The sequence below is a fragment of the Somniosus microcephalus genome, chromosome 7 (assembly GCF_052327205.1).
Source record: "Somniosus microcephalus isolate GS21.2 chromosome 7, FLI_Smic_1.0, whole genome shotgun sequence".
Taxonomy (NCBI): Eukaryota; Metazoa; Chordata; class Chondrichthyes; order Squaliformes; family Somniosidae; genus Somniosus; species Somniosus microcephalus.
In genome coordinates, this window is record NC_140993.1 from 271,118,555 (window position 1) to 271,142,731 (window position 24,177).

The 24,177-nt window shown below is 46.9% G+C and overlaps 1 protein-coding gene across 1 annotated transcript in view; it reads right to left on the reverse strand.

Annotated features, from left to right (window-relative positions):
- ppp1r17 (protein phosphatase 1 regulatory subunit 17) overlaps positions 1–16,319 on the reverse strand; it is a 64,616-nt gene extending 48,297 nt beyond the window's left edge. Inside the window, exon 1 of the mRNA XM_085992142.1 lies at positions 16,143–16,319. The gene's annotated coding sequence lies outside the window, so the exon portion shown is untranslated. The remainder of the gene's footprint in view (positions 1–16,142) is intronic.
- Between the last annotated feature and the right edge of the window lie 7,858 nt (positions 16,320–24,177).

The window sequence follows — 24,177 nt, forward strand, 5'->3', positions numbered from 1 at the left end:
CCAATTAAAGATATTCCAAATCTCATAAGTGGATTTGACTCTTTGATTGCTTGAGAATAAAAAAGTGACCATCACCGTAACAAATGCCAGTCTTCAGCCAATTTGATTCACTCAACGTGACACTAAGAAATGGCTGAGTGCACTGGACACAGCAAAGGCTATGGGCTCCAACACAATCCCAACTGTACTGTTAAAGACCTGTGCTGCTAGCCGCACCTCCAGCCAAGCTATTCCATTAGAGCTACAACATTGGCATCTACACAACAATGTGGGAAATTTCCCAAGTATGTTCTGCCCACAAAAAGCAGGAGAAATCCAATCTGACCAATTAACACCTGCTCCCAATCATGAACAAAGTGATGGAAGGTGTCATCGACAGTGCTATCAAGCAGCACTTACTCACAATAACCTGCCCACCGATGCTCAGTTTGGGCTTTTCAAAGGCCACTCAGCTCCAGACCTCATTATAGCCTTGATCAAAATATGGACAAAAGAGCGGAATTCCAGAGGTGATGTTAGAGTAACATCCCTTGACATTAAAGCAGCATGTCTCCAAGACCGGCACCAAGGAGCCCTATTAAAACTGAAGTCAATGGGGATCAAAGGGAAGTCACTCCAGTGGCTTCTCCAGCTGCAGGAGTTCATCAGGGCAGTGTCCCAGGCCCAACTATTTTCCGCTGCTTCATCAACGAGCTTCTCACCACCATAGGGTCAGAAGTGTGACTGTTCGCTGATGATTGCACAGTGTTCCGCTACATTTGCAATTGCTCAGATAATGAAGCAGTCCCTACCCGCATGCAGCAAGACCTGGACAATATCCAGGCTTGGACTGATAAGTGGCAAGTAACATTCGCACCATGCAAGTGGCAGGCAATGGCCACCTCCAAGAAGAGAGAGCCTAGCCAACTTCCCTTGACATTTAATGATATTACCATCGCCAAATTCTCCACTATCAACATCCTAGGGGTCATCATTACCAGAAATTGAACTGGGCCAGTCATATAAATGCCATGGCTATTAGAGCAGGTCAGAGGCTGGGTATTCTGCGGCGAGTGGCTCACCTCCTGACTCCCCAAAGCCTCCCCACTACCTATTATTCACAAAAGAGAGGGACGATGCAGACATTGTAGTTAAGGAGGAGGAGTGTGAAATATTAGATGAGATAAAACATAGTGAGACAGGAAGTATTAAGGGGTTTAGTACCTTCGATGAGGGTAGTGTGCTTGATATTGTCTACATGGATTTTAGCAAGGCTTTTGATAAGGTCCCACGTGGCAGACTGGTAAGTAAAAGCCCATGGGATCCAAGGGAAAGTAGCAAGTTGGATCCAAAATTGACTCAGTGGCAGGAAGCAAAGGGTAATGGTCGGCAGGTGCTTTTGTGACTGGAAGGCTATTTCCAGTGGGGTTCCGCAGGGCTCAGTACTGGGTCCCTTGCTTTTTGTGGTATATGTCAATGAGTTAGACTTCAATGCAGGAAGAATGATTAAGAAGTTTGCAGATGATACAAAAAATGGCCGTGTGGTTGATAATGAGGAAGAAAACTGTAGACTGCAGGAAGATATCAATGGACTGGTCAGGTCGGCAGAAAAGTGGCAAATGGAATTCAATCCGGAGAAGTGTGAGGTAATGCATTTGGGGAGGGCTAACAAGGCAAGGGTATACACAATAAATGGTGGGATGCTGAGAAGCGTAGAGGAACAGAGGGACCTTGGAGTGCAGGTCCACAGATAAACAACAAGAACAATTTGTATTTATATAGCACCTTTAACATGGTAAAACGTCCCAAGGCGCTGCACAGGAGCGCTATAAGACAAAGGCCTAGAAATTCAGTATAGCCACGTTTGGGGCGCTACAGCATGGCGTTCGCTAACTTTTGCGACCGGCGCAACTTAGCGCCACCTTCGCCGATATTCAGTTGCATTGCCCCAAGAGGTTGCTGCTGCGCTAAAGCAGGCGATGCACAACTATCATTAGGTGCTAAGCCGGCGATCCGGGGCGCAAACACGGAAGGCGGGCGCAGCGCAGGTGCGGCGAGTTGCTCATTGAGGGCAGACAGTCAGGCGCCGGTCAGCACTTAAAGGGGGAGGGTGGAATTGTTTGGCTGCCATGCCCTGCACACTGCAGCCCTAAGGCAAGGCCTGAACACTGCTTCTGGAACTGCTCCACGCCCAGGAGAATGGAGAAGGCCAGGGAGAGAGCGCAGCGCTTCGGCGAGGGTGATCTGAGGCTGCTGGTTGGCACAGTGGGCTGCAGGCGCCATATCCTCTTCCCTGAGGGTGGCAGGAGGCCGTTGCTCGCCGAATATCGGAAAGCATGGAGGGATGTGACAAACAGGGTCACGTCCAACAGCGTGGTTGGCAGGACACCAACCCAATGCTGGAAAAAATTCAACAACCTCACTCAGGTTGTCAGGGTGAGTACCCTTTCCAGTATCCTCCTCATCCCTGCATATGCACCTCACTTTATGGCCAAAGGGGCCTGAAAGCCCTAATGGCCAGCCCTCATCCAGCAGCTATGGGACTGTCATGAAAAGCACTTGCATATTCAGGACTTTACACACTGTCAGGGCTAATCGACCATGAGAGGCAGTGCGGGCGAGATCAGGGCTTGACACTGTCAGGGCTAATCAACCATGGGAGGCAGTGCAGGCAAGATCAGGGCTTGACACTGTCAGGGCTAATCGACCATGGGAGGCAGTGCGGGCAAGATCAGGGCTTGACACTGTCAGGGCTAATCGACCATGGGAGGCAGTGCGGGCAAGATCAGGGCTTGACACTGTACTTAGAGGCTGTCCTTTCTCTTGCAGGCCAAGATGGCGCATAACAGAAGACAGCAGCGACAGACCGGGGAAGGCCGTCCTGACCTGAAACAGCTGAGCGACCTCGAGCAGCGAGTGGAGCGGATCATGGCAGGCTGGCTGAGTGGCCCCGTCGCCACTGGAGATGCTGACCCTGTTCTGGGCACCAATGGTAAGGTCATCACCTTTTTGACCTCTCCCTTTCCACTTGCGCCTCACACCAGCATCCTTTGCCACTATCGAACCAATGCAGTGCACAGCAGCACTCATGCCTCCCTCGCTGCCGCCCTGTCTTCACTCTAAAGCAACTCTTGTGCCTCCCTGCTTTCAGATGGTGATCGCCAGGTGAGGAGGCGGGCCCTCAAGCTGGCACTGTGTCCGAGTCAGACATAGAGGAGGAGGAAGAGGAAGCTAGCCCATCAGGGACACCCTCAGCCGAGGCAGCCCATGGCCATGATGGTGACACGTCTTCCCTGGAGGGGAGCAGGGGGGAAGGGTCGGAGGATAGTGAAGCTCCGGGAACCAGCAGGCTGCAGCAGCGCGGGAGGGGTGGGGAAGCTCGGCGGCCTTCTCCCCGGAGGGGGAGTGCGGCCTCCAGTCCTGCTATGGTGAGCGCAGAGGAGGTGCGGCTCCTAGCGGAAATGGGCGCCCAGGCTGAGCGCAGGCACACTGAGCTCATGGCTGCAGTGGCAAGGATGCCTGACTCCATAGAGTCACTGGCAAGGAGTGTGCAGGAATTCGGGGCAGCACAGGTCAGGAGTCTGCAGGACGTCGCGGCAGCACAGGCCAGGAGTCTGCAACAATTCAGTGCAGCACAGGCCAGGAGTCTGCAGGACGTCGCGGCAGCACAGGCTATGAGTCAGCAGGACTTCGCTGCATCACAGGCGGCTTCTAGCCAAGTGCTCAGTCGTGCCGTGCATTCATTGGCTGCTGTCATGCAGACACAGACCAGGGCCACACGGGCACTAACTGCTGCCACACTCGCTGGATCGGCCAGGCATCGCCGGGGCACTCGCCGTGCCGCAGCAGCCCAGCAGTCTGTGCCTCAGCAGATTGCTGCGCATGCTGCAGTGCTGGCCCGTGCATGTGCCAATGTATCAGCCGACCAGGGAGTGCCTGTGATCTGTCAGGTTGGCAGCGTTCCTGCAGCCAACACTGTCACTCCTCCATTGCAGCTGCCACCAGCCGTTGGACAGACTGCTGCCGCCCAAGCAGAGTTGGAGCAGTCAGCAGCCGGCCCCTCCAGGCCCAGAGCTGGTCCAGGCCGACCCCCAAGGGCATCTGCCATCTCACCATCTGACCCTCAGCAGCCTTCCCCCAGCCTTGCTGCAGCCACTGGGGTCCCATTGAGGAGGAGCTGCAGGGCGGGTAGGGGTCAGTCACGGCAGCGAAATGGACCACCCCCGCAGAGGAAAAAGTAGAAGGTGTGGCCAAATGTTTTGTTTTATTTATAAAGGCCGAGACTGCTGTATTTGTTTCATATTTAAAGGCCGAGACTGGCCCATGTTGGTACAAACGATGTAGATAGGACTAGGAAGTCGGTTCTGTTAAAGGAGTATGAGCAGCTAGGGGTCAAATTAAAAAACAGAACCTCAAGGGTACCTGAGCCACGAGCGAATTTGGCTAGGACAAATAAAATTAGAGAGTTAAATGCGTGGCTCAAAGACTGGTGTGGGAGAAATGGGTTTTGCTTCCTGGGACACTGGCACCAGTACTGGGGCAGGAGGGAGCTGTTCCGTTGGGACGGGCTTCACTTGGCCAGTGCTGGGACTAGAGTCCTGGCAGATCATATAACTAGGGCTGTAGAGAGGGCTTTAAACTAACTAGTGGGGGGGAGGTTCCTAGAGAACAAATAATAAAAATGACAACAGAGAAGGTCATAGACTTAGGTAGCAGTGGGGAAATTAAAAACCAAAGCATGTCAGGAAGGGGCAGAAGGTATGGAGTAAAAGGTAAAGTAATAAAAAGGGCAAAAGCAGGAACTAAGTGTCACAAAACATATTTGAAAGTTCTCTATCTGAATGCACGTAGCATTCGTAACAAAATAGACGAGCTAATGGCACAAATAACTACATATGGGTATGATCTTGTGGCCATTACAGAAACATGGCTGCAGGGTGACAATGCCTGGGAATTAAACATACCAGGTTATTTAACGATCAGGAAGGACAGGCAGGAAGGAAGGGGAGGTGGTGTGGCTATGTTAATAAAGGAAGGAATCACTGTAATACAGAGAAATGATATTGGGTCAAAAGATCAGGATAATGAAACAGTTTGGGTGGAGGTAAGGAATAATAAGGGGAAAAAAACACTAGTGGGCGTAGTCTATAGGCCTCCGAACAGTTGCAACTCTGTTGGACGGAGTATCAATCAGGAAATAGTTGAGGCTTGTAATAAGGGAACATCTATAATTATGGGGGATTTTAACTATCATATTAATTGGACAAATCAAATTGGGCAGGGCTGCCTTGAGGATGAGTTCATTGAGTGTATTGGGATGGGTTTCTTGAGCAGTATGTAACTGAACCGACCAGGGGGCAAGCAACCTTAGATCTGGTCCTGTGTAACGAGACAGGATTAATTATAAATGTCCTAGTAAAGGATCCCCTTGGAATGAGTGACCATAACATGGTTGAATTCCATATTCAATTAGAGGGTGAGAAGGTTGGATCTCAAACAAGCGTGATAAGCTTGAATAAAGCAGACTATGAAGGTATGAGAGCAGAATTGAGTAGAGTGGATTGGGAAAATAGATTAAAGGGTAAGACGATATATGATCAGTGGTGTACATTTAAGGAGTTATTTTACAACTTCCAAAAAAAATATATTCCACTGAGGAGAAAAGGGTGTAAAAGAAAAGACAGCCATCCGTGGCTAAGTAAAGAAATTAAGGATAGCATTCGACTAAAAACAAGGGCATATAAGGTAGCCAAATCTAGTGGGAGGATAGAGGATTGGGAAAACTTTAAAAGACAGCAAAAAATAACAAAAAGATTGATTAAGAAAGGGAAGATAGATTATGAAAGTAAATCAGCAAAAAATATAAAAACAGATAGTAAGAGTTTTTATAGTTATATAAAAAGAAAAAGGGTGGCTAAAGTAAATGTGGGTCCCTTAGAGGATGAGACCGGGAAATTAATGGTGGGAAATATGGAGATGGCAAAAACACTGAATGAATATTTTGTATCAGTCTTTACAGTAGAGGACACTAAGAATATCCCAACACTGGACAAACAGGGGGCTATAGGGGGGAGGAGCTAAACACGATCAAAATCACTAAGGAAGTGGTACTCGGTAAAATAATGGGACTCAAGGCGGATAAATCACCTGGACCTGATGGCTTACATCCTAGGGTCTTGAGGGAAGTGGCGGTAGGGATTGTGGATGCATTGGTAATAATTTTCCAAAACTCCCTGGACTCAGCAAAGGTCCCGGCAGACTGGAAAACTGCTAATGTAACACCCATATTTAAAAAGGGCAGTAGACAGAAGGCTGGAAACTATAGACCGGTGAGCCTAACATCTGTGGTAGGTAAAATTTTGGAGTCCATTATTAAGGAGACAGTAACAGGACATTTGGATAATCATAATTTAATAGGACAAAGTCAACATGGTTTTATGAAGGGGAAGTCATGTTTGACAAATTTGCTGGAGTTCTTTGAGGAAGTAACATATAGGGTGGATAAAGGGGAGCCAGTGGACGTAGTGTATTTAGACTTCCAAAAGGCATTTGACAAGGCGCCACACAAAAGATTATTGCTTAAGATAAAAAATCACTGGATTGGGGGTAATATTCTGGCATGGATAGAGGATTGGCTATCTAACAGAAGGCAGAGAGTTGGGATAAATGGTTCATTCTCAGACTGGCAATCAGTAACTAGTGGTGTTCCGCAGGGGTCAGTGCTGGGTCCCCAACTCTTTACAATCTATGTTAACGATTTGGAGGAGGGGACCGAGTGTAACATATCAAAGTTTGCAGATGATACTAAGATGGGAGGGAAAGTAGTGAGTGAGGAGGACATAAAAAACCTGCAAGGGGACATAGACAGGCTAAGTAAGTGGGCAGAGATTTGGCAGATGGAATACAATACTGGAAAGTGTGAGGTTATGCACTTTGGCAGGAAAAATCGTAGAGCAAGTTATTATCTTAATGGCAAGAAACTGGAAAGTACTGAAGTACAAAGGGATCTGGGGGTCCTGGTGCACGAAACTCAAAAGGTTAGTATGCAGGTGCAGCAAGTGATTAAGAAGGCCAATGGAATGTTGGCTTTCATTGCTAGGGGGATAGAATATAAAAATAGGGAGGTATTGCTTCAGTTGTACAAGGTATTGGTGAGACCGCACCTGGAATACTGCATACAGTTTTGGTGTCCATACTTAAGAAAAGAAATACTTGCTCTCGAGTCAGGACAAAGAAGTTTCACTCGGTTAATCCCGGGGATGAGGGGATGGACATATGAGGAGAGGTTGAGTAGATTCGGACTCTACTCATTGGAGTTCAGACGAATGAGAGGCGATCTTATTGAAACATATAAGATTGTGAAGGGGTTGGATCAGGTGGATGCGGGGAGGATGTTCCCGATGATGTGTGAAACTAGAACTAGGGGGCATAGTCTGAGAATAAGGGGCTGCTCTTTCAAAACTGAGATGAGGAGGAACTACTTCACTCAGAGGGTGGTAGGTCCATGGAATATGCTGCCCCAAAAAGCTGTAGAAGCTACATCATTACATAAATTTAAAACAGAAATAGACAGTTTCCTAGAAGTAAAGGGAATTAAGGGTTACGGGGAGCGGGCAGGAATTTGGACATGAGTCTAGGTTCGGATCGGACATGGCCCTGTGGGTAGCGGAGCGGGCCCAGGGGCCGTGTAGCCTGATCCTGCTCCTATTTCGTGTGTCTAATTCTGTTAGATTCAGGAGATGGTTCTGTGATAGTGGATTGGCGGTTAGGATCAGATCAGCCATGATCTTATTGAATGGCGAAGCAGGCTCGAGGGGCCGATTGGCCTATTCCTGCTCCTATTTCTTATACATAGATACATAGAAGATAGGAGCAGGAGTAGGCCATTCGGCCCTTCGTGCCTGCTCCGCCATTTAATGAGATCATGGCTGATCCTTTAATTCAGTATCCCGTCCCCGCCTTCTCTCCGTAACCCTTAACCCCTTTTGCCCGTAGAAATATATCTAATTCCCTCTTAAATATATTTAATGAGCTGGCGTACACTGCCCTCTGTGGCAATGAGTTCCACAGGTTCACCACTCTCTGAGTGAAGAAATTCCCCCTCATCTCTGTCCTAAATGGTTTAGCCCTTATCCTTAAATTATGTCCTCTAGTTCTGTTCTCACCCGCCAAGGGAAACATTCCTTCTGCATCCAGTCTGTCTAGACCTGTCAGAATTTTATACACTTCTATGAGGTCCCCTCTCAATCTTCTAAACTCCAGTGTGTACATCCCTAAACTACATAGTCTCTCCTCATAGGTCATTCCCGCCATTCCTGGTATCAGCCTGGTGAATCGCCGCTGCACCCCCTCCATGGCAAGAACATCCTTCCTCAGATGAGGCGACCAAAACTGTACACAGTACTCGAGGTGTGGTCTCACCAGTGCCCTGTACAGCTGCAGCAAGGTATCCCTGTTCCTGTATTCTAACCCTTTTGCTATGAAGGCCAGCATACCGTTTGCCTTCTTGACCGCCTGTTGCACCTGCATGCTCGCCTTCAGTGACTGGTGTACAAGAACACCCAGGTCTCTCTGTACTTCCCCCTCTCCCAATCTATTGCCATTTAAATAATAATTTGCCCTCCCGTTCCTGCACCCAAGGTGGATAACTTCGCACTTGTCCACATTATAGTGCATCTGCCATTTATCCGCCCAATCGCCCAGTCTGTCCAAATCGCTCTGGAGCTTCCTGGTCTCTTCCTCTGAGCCCACCCCACCTCCTAGTTTAGTGTCGTCTGCAAATTTGGAAATGCTGCATCCGACTCCCTGATCCAGGTCATTAATGTAAATTGTGAACAGCTGGGGGCCCAGGACAGATCCCTGTGGTACCCCACTTGTTACTGCCTGCCATTCAGAAAATGAGCCGTTTATTCCAACTCTCTGTTTTCTATCTGACAGCCAGTTCCCTATCCACGCCAAAACTTTCCCCTTTATCCCATGAGCCTCAATTTTCCATGCTAATCTTTTATGTGGGACCTTATCGAAGGCCTTTTGGAAGTCCAGGTACACCACATCTACTGGCTCTCCCCCATCTATTCTACCAGTTACTCCCTCAAAAAATTCCAATAGATTAGTCAAGCACGATTTACCCTTTGTAAATCCATGTTCTTATTTTCTTATAGAAAAGGGAACTTCTGCTTTCGCGATAGGATGGTTCCTCAACTGAGGATTCCCCTCTACTGTGGTTGATACAGCCCTCGACCGTGTCCATTCTATCTCCCGCACTTTTGCCCTCACCCCTGCCCCTCCCTCCCGGAACCACGATAGTGTTCCCCTTGTCCTCACCTTTCACCCCACCCGCCTCCACATTCAACGGATCATCCTCCGCCATTTCCGCCACCTCCAGCGTGATCCCACCACAAACGCATCTTCCCCTCACCTCCCCTTTCAGCATTCCATAGGGACCGCTTCCTCCGCGATACCCTAGTCCACTCCCCAACCACCCCCAGCACCCCTTCCCCTTCGCCCGGCACCTTCCCGTGCGAGTGCAGGAGATGCAACACATGTCCTTCCCACTGTCCAGGGCCCCAAACACCCCTTCCAGGTGAAACAGCGGTTTACTTGTACTTCTTGCAATTTAGTATACTGTATTCGCTGCTCACGATGTGGTCTCCTCTACATTGGGGAGACCAAACGCAGATTGGGTGACCGCTTTGCGGAACACCTCCGTTCAGTCCGTAAGGGGGACCCAGAGCTCCCAGTGGCCTGTCACTTTAATTCACCGCTCCATTCCCACTCAGACCTCACCGTCCTCGGGTTCTTACATTGTTCCACGGAAGGTCAACGTAAGCTTTAGGAACAGCACCTCATCTTTCGATTAGGCACTCTACAGCCCTCTGGACTCAACATAGAGTTCAACAATTTCAGATCATAACTTCGGCCCCTATCACATATATATATATTCTTTTTTTTTTAATCCACACTTTTTGTTTGGCCCCTTCTGTTCTTCTCTCCCACATGGCAGCTGTCCTTCACTCTGCCAGCGCAATTCACACCTCATCTAGAGCCATCCTTTATTCCTTAACCTGTCCCATTACCACCTCCTCTCACCTTGAATATCTCTTAATGTCTCTCAATGTCTCTTAATCTCTCCGGCTTTCTCTCCTATCACTGACCTTCCCTTTTGTTCTTTCATCCCCTCCCCCTTTTCCCAGCCCCTAAACCTGTTCCATTTCCTGCTTTTTTCCAGTTCTGACGAAGGGTCATCGACCTGAAACGTTAACTCTGTTTCTCTCTCCACGGATGCTGCCTGACCTGCTGAGTTTTTCCAGCGTTTTCTGTTGTTATTTCTGACAGCTCAACGCCTGGGTAATTTTTGAAATAATACAAGTACCATATTTTTAGAGTGTATCAAATCTACAGAACTACAGAAAAAAAACACCCCGAAATATTTGTTAAACAGCAGTTTAACCCATGCTGAGGTGACTGAGCTGTAGCTACTATGACCGGAAAGCCCTGCAGCGGGTAGTCAAAACTGCCCTAGGCATTACCGGCACCCGACTACCGACCATAGAGCACATATACCAGAAACGCTGTTTACGGAGGTCACGGTCCATCATCAAAGACCCTACCCACCCCAGCCACAGTCTGTTCGCCCTCCTGCCATCTGGGAGACGCTCCAGATGCATTCGCACCCGAACGACCAGATTTAGGAACAGCTTCTTTCCCAGGGCTGTCATCCTACTGAACTCCACAAATAAACTCTAAAGCCTGCACATCTGCCAATGCACTTTATTATGGTTATGTTTATGTTAATGTATTACAAACCAAATGACTGTTGAATGTTTAAATGTCTTAATCTAAATGTACACTCTCGGGAGCCGCAAGCCTACATTTCGTTGTACTGCACTTGTGCACTAACAATGACAATAAAGTTGATTATGATTATGATTATGATATAGTGGTCTTTTCACCTTTTGTACTTATGCACTTCACTGGATTTTCACAGAAGAAACTGCTCCACAATACCGATGCAGGACGAACAAAATCACCATTTCAGTGTGAGATTAGGCCTCGTGCGGGTGTGAGAGAACAACCGTGTGCGATGCATCCTGGACACGTTTGTAAAATTGGGGCTGGTTGCATGGCACCAGACTGCATGTGTGGCACCAACACGGCAAATGCATATGTGGAAGTGAGGAATAGTTGATGATGCAGGGAATCACACATTGAGCATGGTGGAGTGAGAGGCTGGAAGGAAAACTGCTGTTGAAAGAGATCTGGACAGAAAGTACCAGCTCTGTGTATGAACTGAAGGATAAGTATTGATACCTCAATCGAACAGGAGTTTATGAACACATGGACCTCAATTATAATCCCCCCACCCCACCCCATGACAGGAGGGAAAGGTTCGGGGGGGTTAAAATATCAGGACCGGGTAATCCAATCTCATTCTCACCCCTTTAAATTTTAAAGTACAGAAATCAGGCCCAGTCTTCCCGATCACGTCCTCCCACTAACCCTCCCGATCACCAGCCTCCTCCCAGCCCTCCTGATCACCAGTTCACCCCCAGCCCACCTGATCACGTCCTCCCCCCAGCCCTCCCAATCACCGGAGTCCCACTAACCCTCCCGATCACCAGCCGCCTCCCAGCCCTCCCGATCACCAGTTCACCCCCAGCCCACCTGATCACATCCTCCCCCCAGCCCTCACAATCACCGGAGTCCCACTAACCCTCCCGATCATCAGCCTCCTCCCAGCCCTCCCAATCACCAGAGTCCCACTAACCCTCCCGAACACCAGCCTCCCACTAACCCTCCTGATCACCAGTTCTCCCCCAGCCCACCCGATCACCAGCCTCCTCCCAGCCCTCCCAATCACCAGAGTCCCACTAACCCTCCCGATCACCAGAGTCCCACTAACCCTCCCGATCACCAGCCTCCTCCCAACCCTGCCGATCACCAGTTCCCCCCCAGCCCACCCGATCACCAATGTCCTCCCAACCCTCCCAATCACCAGGCCCCCCCCAGCCCACCCGATCACCAATGTCCTCCCAACCCTCCCAATCACAAGGCCTTCCCCAGCCCACCCGATCACCAGTTCCCCCCAGCCCACCTGATCACCCAGCCCTCACGATCGCAGCCTCCCCTCCAGTCCTTCTGTCTGCTGGCCAGGCTGTCACTTTGGCCAGCTGCCGGGCGGGAGGCAGCCCTACAATATGAAAATGAGGCCCTGCCGTTAAGATCGGCCTCCATGTCCCCAACCTCGCTGGATTTTTCACCTGTTACCCTGCTCCCCCGCACCCTGATGGTTTGCATCCTAGGGTCTTGAGGGAAGTGGCGGTAGGGATTGTGGATGCATTGGTAATAGTTTTCCAAAACTCACTGGACTCAGTCCGGCAGATTGGAAAACTGCTAATGTAACACCCTTATTTAAAAAGGGTAGTAGGCAGAAGGCTGGAAACTACAGACCTGTTAGCCTAACATCTGTGGTTGGTAAAATGTTAGAGTCCATTATTAAGGAGACAGTAATGGGACATTTGGATAAACATAATTTAATAGGACAAACTCAGCATGGTTTCATGAAGGGGAAGTCATGTTTGACAAATTTGCTTGAGTTTTTTGAGGAAGTAACATACAGGGTGGATAAAGGGGAACCAGTGGACGTAGTGTATTTAGACTTCCAAAAGACATTTGACAAGGTGCCACACAAAAGATTATTGCTTAAGATAAAAAATCACGGGATTGGGGGTAATATTCTGGAGTGGGTGGAGGATTGGCTCTCTAACAGAAAGCAGAGAGTTGGGATAAATGGTTCGTTCTCAGATTGGCAACCAGTAACTAGTGGTGTTCCGCAGGGGTCAGTGCTGGGTCCCCAACTCTTTACAATCTATATTAACGATTTGGAGGAGGGGACCGAGTGTAACATATCAAAGTTTGCAGATGATACAAAGATGGGACGGAAAGTAGTGAGTGAGGAGGACATAAAAAACCTGCAAAGGGACATAGACAGGCTAAGTAAGTGGGCAGAGATTTGGCAGATGGAATACAATACTGGAAAGTGTGAGGTTATGCACTTTGGCAGGAAAAATCATAGAGCAAGTTATTATCTTAATGGCAAGAAACTGGAAAGTACTGTAGTACAAAGGGATCTGGGGGTCCTGGTGCACGAAACTCAAAAAGTTAGTATGCAGGTGCAGCAAGTGATCAAGAAGGCCAATGGAATGTTGGCTTTTATTGCTAGGGGGATGGAATATAAAAACAGGGAGGTATTGCTGCAGTTGTACAAGGTATTGGTGAGACCGCACCTGGAATACTGCATACAGTTTTGGTGTCCATACTTAAGAAAAGACATACTTGCTCTCGAGTCAGTACAAAGAAGGTTCACTCGGTTAATCCCGGGGATGAGGGGGTGGTCATATGAGGAGAGGTTGAGTAGATTGGGACTCTACTCATTGGAGTTCAGAAGAATGAGAGGCGATCTTATTGAAACATATAAGATTGTGAAGGGGCTTGATCGGGTGGATGCGGTGAGGATGTTCCCAATGAAGGGTGAAACTAGAACTAGGGGGCATAATCTTAAAATAAGGGGCTGCTCTTTCAAAACTGAGATGAGGAGAAACTTCTTCACTCAGAGGGTGGTGGGTTTGTGGAATTTGCTGCCCCAGAAGGCTGTGGAAGCTACATCATTAAATAAATTTAAAACAGAAATAGATAGTTTCCTAGAAGTAAAGGGAATTAAGGGTTACGAGGAGCGGGCAGGAAATTGGACATGAGTCTAGGTTCGGAATGGCCCTGTGGGTAGTGAAGTGGGCCCAGGGGCCGTGTAGCCTGGTTCTGCTCCTACTGTGTTCTAATTCTGTGTTAGATTTCAGGAGATGGTTTTATTCCTGTTCCTGGCTGAGGTGGAGATCACCTTTACAGAAGGTAAGTACTGTAGAAAATATAGGGACAGAGTGATCTCCTGGAAGAATTTCGATCGCCTAGATGGGTCGGAGAGGAATTTCCCAGATTTTTTTCTCCCAAATTGGCCATTGGGTCTTTATCTGGTTTTTCGCCTCTCCCGGGAGATCACATGGGTTCGGGTGGATGCAGAGTGATAGAAGATTTGAGGTTAGGATCAGATCAGCCATGATCTTATTGAATGGTGGAGCAGGCTCGAGGGGCCGATTGGCCTACTCCTGCTCCTATTTCTTATGTTCTTATGTTCCCTGCCTCCCTGAAAATCTGAGCCATTGTGTCAGAGTGTTCATTTAGATGAGAGAGATCAAGCCTGTAAATGCAAGGGAGTAGATTTTGTATCTAGTGCGGAGGTTCACACATTGATCTGAGTTTCCTTCCCTTGAAATGTAATTTTATTATTTGGTCATTTGGGAGTGGATAATTTTGTATATCAAAACTGTGTTGTTTTAATTAAACAGGGTTGAGAAGTGTATTCATTTTTGTTGCTAACTTCTCAATTTTATAAGTAACAAGTAATTTATTATTTCTATTTGTGGCATTTTACAATTTATAGTTGTAAAAAGAGTCAGACTTTATTAAATTAACCCTAATAAATTGCCTGTGTCTTTACCCACGGTCAGTCGATGAATACTAGCATTCTTTATACAGTTGGGAGAGACACTTCAGATCCTCAGAACTACCTAATGACCAGAGCCTGCAACTACATTGTGACAGCTGACTTCGCAAAATTGAATGGGAAATGTTGATAAGAAAGTGTGACCAAAAATCATGACAACAGGAAGTAATGTTTGTAGGCAGGAGGTGCATAGTCTATGCAAGATTGTTAACACTATATCTAGTTACTATGGGTGAAGGTACAGTGCATGTTGACTCAGATCAACCTAGCAACTCAGGAGGCCATCAAGCAGATAGCCAAACTAGACATCTCATTGTAAGTTTTCCCCGTCATACGAAAGTAGTAGCAGTAACCTAGCATTGCAGGCATGTACCGGTCCATTAACTTTTACCTCTTAAGGGTATACCGGCAACCATGGTTAACATAACAAGCCATATAGTATGACTTTTCCATGGGGGTGGGGCTGTCTATATGAACATTATGAATTCTCTGGTCTATGTTTTAAGATACTGAAAAGAATTCACTCAATTGTATAAAAAAAACTTTCTCAGGGCAACTAAGGATGGGCAATAAATGCTGGCCTCGACACCCTGAGACTGATTTTTTTTGATTGATAAGCCTTGCTTCCAAATTCAACTTATATTGTTATAAAATTGTACAACAATGAAATGACAAATGTAAGAGTGCACACATTTCATCAGTATCCTAAACTAAAAAAGAGCAGTTACTTTTTTTTAGCTCAACCAGACCTTTGCATCATACAACCACTAACTAGTTCAATTTCCCCCAACGCCACCAAAAGAAACCCTCAGGTCCCATTGAGTGACCTTTGCACTATTTTACTAGCTTAATCCAAAGCTATAATACAGAAATCATCAATTACATGAAACGGGAAATCTGTTTAACATATCTATACATCTAAGATAACATTTTGATACTAAATCTTTGCCACTGGCACTTATTTCTTCTTCCTCTGAGCTCCAGTATCATGGAACTCCTCAAATATTGCAGGAAAATAAACTTTAAATTGCTGGGTATAAAAGAAGAATGGCAATGAACTGAAGCAACTTCTCTCATACATGAAGTCTGAGTTTCAAAAGGGAAAAACGAGTAGGCTGGCTTAAGCATCCTTCCTTAATTGGAGCCAGCCACAGATTTTCATTACAGTACACAGTACATGGTAAGACCGTAGCACTCTCAAAACAAGTCCTCACGGCCCTTCAGAAAGTTGTGGCGCTTCACAATACACGACTTGCTTACAACTCATCCCTCTTAACCCAGGGTCCAGGGGGAAACCAGGCATTTTGTAATTCTTAGCAAAGTATATGATGTGGTTGCCCTTTAACATTGTGTAACATAGAATTTGAAAAATTAGATGCAAACTTCTGTAACCTTTGAACAGAGGTAGTACTATAACTGAAATCCTCATCAAGAGGATAATTATCCTTACCCCTATTATGTTAAAAACTTTAACAAGAGCTAGGTTTTACTTTTCTGGTGTTATTTTGTGCTAATTGTAAGTATCACTGCCATCATTTTAAAGTTTTAGCTGCGAACGTAAGTACAAAAAACAGCACGCATACTCGGCAATATAGAAACTACTCACCAACACAAAGCTGACAGCTGTCTTCAGTGAAGGAGAATCTCTCTGCTCTATTGCTCGGAGTCTCACCTCAGGCTTATCTACCCAGCATCAGCTGTTGTCATGGCAATGCTGTGTTTCCATGGCTTTTCCTCACTTCCAATTAATCTCTTTCAAAACACTAATTGTGGCCTGAAGACTTTCTTTTACATCTCTGGAAACTAAAGCACAGGTTCCACCAGAGTCTCTGGCAGATATAAAAGTTGGACAATTTGTAACGCCTGGTAATCTCAAAGACTCATTTAGAAAGGCACCAGTTTTGTATATTAAGAGAACTTTGGAACAATCTAAAGAAATAAATTACCAGCAGCAAGTCAATCGGTTGGAAGTATTCCTTCACAGTAAGCTGCAAACATGGGCCATGCTTACTTTTGAAGAATATTCTAGAAATCTGAACAGATGAAGCATAAAATAATTACAGCGCGACAATAAATTGCTGGAAGCATGCGACAGATTGACCAGCATCTGATAGAGAAAGATAGACAAAATGTTTCAAGTGTCACGCTTACTCACAACTGAATCCGATTGGGACCACAATACTACAACTAATAATCTTCTTTTGCATTCAACTGTCTTTTATTTGTTGTGTTTGAAATAAAAGTAACACATTTATGCTTATTCACTCTTAATGTGATGGCACATTATTTGTTACCTCCCCCCATTTTTTTACATAAAGCATTTGCATTAATTATTAAAATAATCAGCTGACTAACATTAATATATCTGGATCAGAACATTTTAAACAAAACTATTTTAAAGTTAGTACCAATTCATAAATCCCTCGAGGAACTCCAGGAATTATTCATTTTAAACATAGAAATATTAAAACATAGAAAAATAGGAGCAGGAGTCGGCCATTCGGCCCTTCGAGCCTGCTCCACCATTCAATATGATCATGGCTGATCCTCTATCTCAATACCATATTCCCGCTCTCTCCCCATACCCCCTGCTGCCTTTTGTGTCTAGAAATCTATCTATCTCCTTCTTAAATATATTCAGTGACTTGGCCTCCACAGCCTTCTGTGGTAGAGAATTCCACAGGTTCACCACCCTCTGAGTGAAGAAATTTCTCCTCATCTCAGTCCTAAATGTCCTACCCCGTATCCCCAAAACAGGTTCAACTTAGCTACTTTCTGATGATATCAGGGAATACCTGATGGAGTTTGTAATCTTTGTATCTATACATGATGATCAGAGGTTTTAATTTTAGCTCCAATTTTAAGTTGAGGTGTGTTTGGGGTGGACGGGGGTGTGGGGCGGAAGGAAAACCACTGCCCACTCCTCGACGTGAGGCTCAAGCCATTTTAACTCCCAGGCCACATTTGAATAGTTCAGATCTGTCTCCCTTTCGAAACCGGCGGGTGTAATATTGTGGCCGGTGGGTGCGAGTGGGTATGGTGCTGGGAGCTGGGCGGTATCGAGGGCCGAAGGAAACGGTCCCAGGCAAGGTAAGTCATGTAGGAGATGGTCTGGGCTGATTGCAGCTGGAACACAAGACCATAAGAAATAGGAACAGGAATAGGCCACTTGGCCCCTTGAGCCTGCTCCGCCATTCAATAAGATCACGGCTGATCTTCTACCTCAACTCCACTTCCCAGCCCGCTCCCCATAACCCTTCATTCCCTTATCTTGCAAAAATCTGTCTATCTCCACCTTAAATATATTCAATGACCCAGCCTCCACGGCTCTCTGGGGCAGAGAACTCCACAGATTTATGACCCTCTGAGAGAAGAAATTCCTCCTCATCTCAGTTCTAAAAGGGCGGCCCTTTATTCTGAGACTGTGCCCCCGAGTTCTAGATTTCCCCACGAGGGGAAACATCCTCTCTGCATTTACCCTGTTGAGCCCCTTCAGTATCTTATATGTTTCAATAAGATCACCTCTCATTCTTCTAAACTCCAATGAGTATAGGCCCAACCTGCTCAACATTTCTTCATAAGTCAAACCCCTCATCTCTGGAATTAACCGAGTGAATCGTCTCTGAACTGCCTCCAATGCAAGTATATCCTTCCTTAAATAAGGAGACCAAGGGCTGAATTTTGATACTGGAGGCGTGTAGGAGGCGGGACTACAACTTTCGGGGTTGTAGTTCCGCCTCCATCGAGTTGTGGCCAACCCACGCGATTTTCACTTGAATGACCTTGTTGAGCCCACCCAGCGGGCTCAGCAGGCCAATTAAGGGCCACCCGGCAACAGGTGACATCACAGATTGACATTTCATCTGTCAAGAGCTTTTGACAGATGAAATATCAGCGTTTCACAGCTCTGTGAAGCTGTCAAACACTGACAATCTGTACTCCAAGTTAATTCCTTCCTCTCAGGCTGATTTAGAGATCTCTCCGGAACAGAAAGCTGAGGCTGCAACTTTTGACAGCTCGCGGCCATTCTGCTTTCTGTGCCGGTGAGATGAGGGACTCCCGAGACCTGTAGGAAGGAAGGCTGTAAAGGTAAGTAAAGGTAAGTAAAACTTATTTAAACACTTTATACATACCAAACACACTTACCTCTGCACTCATGCACCCATCACTCACCTGAACACTGACATCTCGAACCCTCCAAGCCCTTCAGCCTGACGGTCCGCCTCGCTAACTTGGCGTGGTTTGGAGCCGTCGGGAATCCCACACTTCAGGGCTAAAAATAGGGATTAGGCTAAAAACTGCCTGTTAACTACCTGTTAACAGGCAGTCAATTGGCACTAATCCCCTTCCCGCCTCGGGGAGGCGGCTCCCAGCACAGGTTGGGTACCCGCCACCTTTGAAACTGGCATGGAGGCGGGTTGGGGGCGGGATGGGATCGTGCCCCCTGATTTCAGGATTTTAACACCCCACACGCCTCCAATCCCGCCTCAATGGCCCAATGAAAATCCAGCCCCAAAACTGTACGCAGTACTCTAGGTGTGGTCTCACCAATACCCTGTACAGGAGGAGGTGGGGAAGAAATCCTGGGGCAGAGCAAACCCAAGGATTCTTTGCTGCGCCGCGAGGATCAATGAATCAGCAGAAAAGATCAATTAAATACTTAGCTTGGGCTCTTCTGGTCGCTCCGGTAAGCTGTCGCCAGATCCTGTTGTCGGGTTTGGCCCCATCCGGGCCTCCTGAACTTTTTAGTTAAATAGCATTATTGGGCCACAACTTTTAAATCTAAAGTAGGCCCCCTACCTGCCTGGGCGGACCGCCCTCGCATGCCTGTTCAGAGGTGAGTTAAGATAGCGGAGGACGGGAATGTGTCGGGAACGTGGCGCAACCTCTTTGACATCTTAACCCCTTCTGCCCACACCATTCCCATTGGGTGGGCAGGGTCAAGGGAGTCACAGAAATCACAGAATCACAGAAACCCCACAATGCAGATAGAGGCCATTTCGGCCCATCGAGCCTGCACCGACACATATCCCACCCGATCCCCGTAACCCCACGTATTTAATCCCCCTAACACTAAGGGTCAATTTATCATAGCCAATCAACCTAACCCGCACATCTTTGGACTGTGGGAGGAAACCGGAGCACCCGGAGGAAACCCACGCAAACACGGGGAGAATGTGCAAACTCCACACAGACAGTCACCCGAGGCCGGATTCGAACCCGGGTCCCTGGCACTGTGAGGCAACAGTGCTAACCACTATGCCACCGGGGTATGGGGAGAGAGCGGGAAAGTGGTGCTGAGGCCCAGATTGGTCAGCCATGATCTCATTGAATGGTGGAGCAGGCTCGAGGGGCCGATTGGCCGATTCCTGCACCTGTTCTTTATGTTCTTATGTCAAAAGTAAGCATTGATCATGATTACAGTTTACTGTGAATTAATAATTCCAACTGATTGACTTGCTGAGCTTTCATGTGTTTCTGCGAACCAGTGGAAAATCTCAGCACAGACAGGCTTAAAAACAGAATAAATGCTCTCAATTGGCATGTGTTAATAGGAATACTATCAAATTCAAATATTGGCTGGCAGACAAGCTCCATGGGAATGCCCCAGGCCAATGTAATCAGAGTATCTCCACTAAGTAGGCTTGCTCTAAGTAGGAGACTCCTGGGCTCAGCAGACCAGCCCGAGACTCAAATCATTTTTGAATGCATTCCTGCTAAACAAGGTAATGCCCTTGTGAGAAAGTGTCTGGAAAGATTGGATGGGTAGCTGTTAACCCATTAGTGCTCCCAGCGTAGAGCATCGTGTGACTGGAAGAAAATCATGCCGAATGCGTGGAACCTGATGCTTGAATTCGTAATACGCACTTCAGTTGCTCAGAGCTCTAAATCAGGAGCACTAATTCAGAAAATCTACTCCGTCGCATACACAAAAGGCAATGACGTCAATCATTTTGAAACGCATGATTGCATCACTTTCCTTTGAACGCTGCAAAAAAAAAATGTACGGCACTTTGCAACCATTCATAAGCAATATCTTCTTCTTAGGCAGTCCCATGGAACCGAGGATGACTTGCTTCCACATTAAAAATGAGTTCTCAGGTGACTGATGAGTCCAATGCAGGACCTACAGTCTCTGTCACAGGTGGGGCAGACGGTGGTTGAAGGGGCGGGTGGGTGGGGTGCTTGGGTTGACGTGAGCTCCTTGTGCTCCTTGCGCTGCCTGCGCTTGGCTTCCACTTGCTCCCGGCAAAGAGACTCAAGGTGTTCAGTGCCTTCCCGGATGCTTCTCCTCCACTTTGTGTGGTCTTGGGCCAGGGATTCCCAGGTGTCGGTGGGGATGTTGCACTTTTTCAAGGAGGTTTTGAGGGTGTCCTTGACGCGTTTCCTCTGCCTATCTGGGGCTCTCTTGCCGTGCCGGAGCTCCGAGTAGAGCGCTTGTTTTGGGAGTCTCGTATCGGGCATGCGGACAATGTGACCCATCCATCGGAGCTGATTGAGCGTGGTCAAAGCTTCGATGCTGGGGATATTGGCCTGAGCGAGAACACTGATGTTGGTGCACCTATCCTGCCAATGGATTTGCAGGATCTTGCGGAGGCAGCTTTGGTGGTACCTCTCCAGTGCTTTGAGGTGCCTGCTGTACATGGTCCATGTCTCTGAGGCATACAGCAGGGCAGGTATCACTGCTGCCCTGTAGACCATGAGCTTAGTGCTGGGTTTGAGGTCCTGGTCTTCAAACACTCTCTTCCTATAAGCAATATAAAAGTTTGCTGAATACTGTTTCGGGGACATTGGAGGGGAAACGTTTACTTGCCAACACGCTGGGAGCGGGGGGGTCCGGTAGTGCGTGAGCAACCGAGGAGTAAGTGCAGCGCGTCTGGCAGTGGCTTTTTAACCCAGCCACTGCATTTGCATCTGACTTCCGGGTTTACCAACCAATTAGGTCGAGCGGGCGTGATGACGACCCACATGAGCCAATTTCAGCTCCAGTATTTAAAGGGACACCGCAAAGATGACATTTGACGGATTCTGGAGGTGGGAGAACAAAAGAAGGAACTGTCAGAATGGAGTCCCAACGTTCCAAGTCCGCGCCTCGTTTTAGTGACGCCTCCCTGGATGTGGTGCTGGGGGCTGTAAGGGCCCCGCAGGGAGACACTGTTCCCTACTGACGGGGGGAAGAAGCCTGCAGGTGAAACAAAGAAGGTGTGTCTGGAGGTTGCTCATGAGGTGAGCAGCAGGAGTGTGGTACCACTAGGGTTGCAAAATTCTGGGAATTTTTAAAAGAGGAAACTTTCCATGGGAATTTTCGGGAATTTATGGGAATTTGGGGAATTTATGGGAATTTATGGGAATTTTGAGTTTTTTTGCACACTGATGGTTTTTGTCTCTGACCCTTATATTATCTTTGTCGTCAAAATAGACATACTGTTCCATACAAATAAAAACAGGCTTTCAAAACTTTATTTAGGTTATAATTTTGAACTTTATTGAACCCCCACAAAAAAGACCCATCTAAAATAAAATAAAAAGAGCGTCAGCTTATTTAGCCTGTAATTTGTCCTTATTTTGTCCCTTTGAGTCTTCTACTCATGAGTCTTCTACTCCTCATTGCTCCTCCTGATCCTCTGACTCTAACGTGTCCATTTCCTCCTCTGTGTCAGTGTCTAGCTGTATGGTGGACACTTCTGTATCTGGCTCAATAAGTTGTAGGTTCGCCCGGATAGCCACCAGTTTCTCCACTCTCGTTAGTCAGCCTGTTGCGCACCTTTGTATGCGTATTCCCAAAAAGTGACCAGTTTCGTTCAGAGGCCGCTGATGAAGGTAGGATTTGGAGTATCACCGATGCAATAGGTGACAGGGCCTCAGATGCACAAAGTCCCTTCCACCAGGTATGTGCACTGATATGCTTGCATGATTCCCATATCCCATCCCCATTCCAAAGACCTTGCTTGGTAGAGAACTTTGCCAGACTTCCCAAAACTTTGCCCACATCCAGATTGAGATGGTGTGAGAGGGTAGAAATCACACTGTAAGCGCTGTTGATCTGTTCTCCAGAAAGTATTGGTCTCCCAACATGCTTTGGGTCCAGCATGTATGCTGCAGCATGAATTGGCTTGACACAAAATTCTTGACGCGTCTGTATGAATTGAACAATTGCCTTCTCCTCTGCTTTGAGCAGCAGGGATGTGGGTAGGGCAATGCTGATTTGTTCTTTTAAATCAGTAAAAAGCATGAGAACATCTGACACGACAGCGTCATCTCCTTCAATCTGAGCAATTGCAGATGCTACTGGTGAGAGTAGTTTAAGGCTGCTAACCACTCTCTCCCAAAACACATCATCCAGCAGTATTTTCTTGATGGTGGTTTCCATATCCCCAGACTGGGATATTGCCATTTCTTGCAGCGACTCCTTACCCTCCAGAAGGCTGTTGTACATTATGACAACACCACCCCATCTAGTGTTGTTGGGCAGCTTCAGTGTGGTGTTCTTGTTCTTTGTCATTTGCTTGGAGTTGTAGGTTGCTGCAACTACCTGTTTTCCCCTGACATACTTAACAACTTGCTTGGCTCTCTTGTACAGTGCTTCCATGGTTCTCAAACCCATGATGTCCTTGAGGAGCAGGTTAAGCCCATGAGCTGCGCACCCAATAGACGTAATATGAGGGTAGGCCTCCTCCACTTGAGCCATAGCAGCCTTCATATTCGCAGCATTGTCAGTAACTACTGCAAAGACCTTTTGTGATCCAAGATCGTTGGATAAATGCTGCCGCATCTTTGTGGCATTCTTTACATATGGCTTTCTACAGTGTTTGCACATGTACACAGTCTTTCCATCTTTAATGCCTGGGGTAAAATGCTTCCACACATCCGACGGTAAACGTGGCATTGTTCTATGCAGAGAAATAAAGGGCATTCATCTCTGAGTCAAACTGCGGTCGATCAGCACGATTGCAACAGGGTGAGTACATTTTTGCTGATGCTCCATGTGATGGAAGCATGACCTGTACACACACGATGCTACATCACCAGTAGTGTATTATTTTGTATATTTTAAATTGAAGGACAACAGAGTTCAACAAGTAACTGGTTTATTTGGTATAAAGTCTGATTTACTTACTGCATCATCACAACATCAGCAGAAAACAAAATGACTTCCCTCAGGACCCTTAACCTGGATCTTAAAAAAACTATAGCAGTCTTACAGATGCCTGCAGGCCAATCACAATTCGATATGCAAATATTACAAATAGAGGGAGCTAATCGCTCATCCACTCATCCAATCAATCAGGACACATTTTTTCACAGTCACACACAAAACTTGTAATTATTAAAACAAGCCAAGTAAGAAGATAAACATATATTGATTAAGAAATTCCTTAATAATTAAGATTCCATCTCTGTTAGTAATTTTAAGAGAGGACCTGTGGAAAAAAAAGAAAGAAATACAAAAAAAACAATATTATGCTAGCATGTGCTTTTTTGGGCAAAATTCCCAAAATTCCCAAGCTAAACTTCCCGTGGACAATTTCCGGAAATTTACCAGAAATTTACCGGAAACTTTCCACCCCTTTGCAACCCTAGGTGCCACGCTTCTGGATTCAGTGCTGAAAGCAGTTTAATGACCTAAGCAGAGCAGGAAA